Source organism: Octopus bimaculoides, chromosome 28 (genome assembly GCF_001194135.2).
Source record: "Octopus bimaculoides isolate UCB-OBI-ISO-001 chromosome 28, ASM119413v2, whole genome shotgun sequence".
In the NCBI taxonomy this organism is placed as follows: domain Eukaryota; kingdom Metazoa; phylum Mollusca; class Cephalopoda; order Octopoda; family Octopodidae; genus Octopus; species Octopus bimaculoides.
This window is the reverse complement of record NC_069008.1, coordinates 3,720,871-3,723,220: the sequence shown is the minus strand read 5'-3', so window position 1 is coordinate 3,723,220 and position 2,350 is coordinate 3,720,871.

Below are 2,350 nucleotides of genomic sequence, written 5' to 3'. Positions count from 1 at the left end.
AACAGAAGCTCGAACAAGTAAAAAAGAAAATTTCACCAGTATTTAAGACAATCGGCATTCTGGCACGGAGGCAAATACAATTACAAAGATTCATTGACTTGTTTCATATATTCTGCGAAGGCATTTGACTGCATACACCATGGAGCTCAACATGTCTTCAGAAAAAGCTGGTTTAGACGGAAAGGACATCAGAATCATCTACATATTGTGTTGGAACCTAAAAGGCAGCTATTAAAATAGAGCAGGAATTATCAGAAACAGTAGAGTTGAGAAGAGGTATATGACAAGGACATGTGCTATCACCATACCTATTTAATAACTATACTGAAAAATATTCTCAGTCGTGAAATCTAAGGACCTAGAGTCAATGGCATGAATGTAATATAAGATGTACTGATGATGACAGCAATGAGAAATTGCAAAAGAAATATTGATGATGTAGAAGAACAAAGTGACAAAGCCCCAAATATGGACATACAAGTTCCTGAACTAGTTCTGTAGCATGCCAACAGATGGCAGCACATGGTTGCATGGGCAGCGACCACAAAGAAGTGTGCCAAGTTACATCACTGTGTTTACTTTGTAAGTTGTGAAATTTGTGTTTTTGTGATCACGTGTTTGCTGTAGTCTGCGATATTTGCCGTGGACAGGAACAAAGAGCCAGCGTGAAATTTTGTGTTAAACTTGAGAAGTCTGCTACAGAGACCTTGAGTATGCTTTGGCAAGCTTATGGTGACAAGGTAATAGATTGTGCGCTATGTTTTGAGTGGCATGAGCGCTTCAAAAGTGGAAGACCTGTCACAAGTGTCACCCCTGAAAGCATGGTATTGTACAGCAAGAATTCGTCTCCCAGAGCATACTGCTGAAAGGTCACCATTCTAACACAGTTGTTGAGATCCAGAGCAAATTGCAGACGGTCCTTAACTCAAAGAAAACAACTTCCAAGCCAGATTTCAGGAGTGGCAGCAACATTAGAACTGGTATACTGCTGCTGCAGAAGGTGACTATTCCAATGATCCAGAATAAAATATTTTCTCAAATATTGAAAAATGTAGGAAGTGGAAGTATATATATATACACACACACACACACAAGTCCACTCGTGTGTTTATGTATGTATGAATGTGTTATATATAACAAGATAGAATCAACAGAGCACTTAGGCTTCCATTACAGTTCAGAGCTCTGTAGACAAACACACCTCAAGTTTTCGAAATAGCATGTGTACACCCATGCTTCTTAAACACAATCATACCTGCCCCCATAAATTTATTACTAGCTCCCTTATTGGAGTACAGATTGTTTGCCAACATAACATGGCAGTCCTGGTTCAGGACTAACATTGCTGTAATTTAACCCCAGGAGACATCATCTCTAGCTGGCTATACGACGTGATCTGTGTCCTTATATTTTCGAACGGGAATTCTAGCCGAACAATTATTCTGTGCTGATGAAGGGAAATAACCCAGGAATCACAATACACAGATATTGTTTTGAGCTGAGTGGGGGATGCTAGATTCCCTTGTTCGAAAATATAAGGACACAGGTTGTGTTGTATAGCTAGCTGGAGACGATGCCTCCTGGGGCTAAATTACAGCAACATTCCTCATAAACCAGGAAGGACAGCCATGTTATGTTGGCAAACAATCTTTGAACTTTTAAACCCAAACCAAGCAATAACAAAAGAGATTTACTGCGACCAGCTTGAGTGGCTTAAGTCAGCGCTAAAAGAAAAACAATCATCTTTGGGTTCAAAACAAAAAGTGTCCTTCCATCAGGATAATGCTTGGCCACATACAGCGAGGACGACATTCCAAAGGCCGGAGCAGTTTTGTTGTGGTGAGAGTATGGCATCCTCTGATGAGAACAGACTGGACCTCTACATATAAACTGTAAAATATAAATATATGTATTTAAATAAATAAATATATATATAAATAAAAAAATATATATATATATATATTTTTTTTTTAAGTTTCAGCTTAGAGCTGCGGCCCAATAATTAAATATATATATAAATAAAAAAGAAGTATATATATAAATAAATAAATACATATATCAATAAAAAATAAATAAACATATATAAAAAAAATTAATATTTACAAATTAAGAAAAATACATATAAATAAATCTCTCTATATATATAAATAAATAAATATATTTATAAATAAATAAATATGTATACATAAATATATATATATATAAATAAACAAATATATATATAAATAACTAAATATATATATATATATAAATAAATAAATATATATATAAATGAATATATAAATAAATATAATTAAATATATTCAGAAAGAGATCCTCAGAGAGGATTGGCCAAAATGTCTCTCCACAC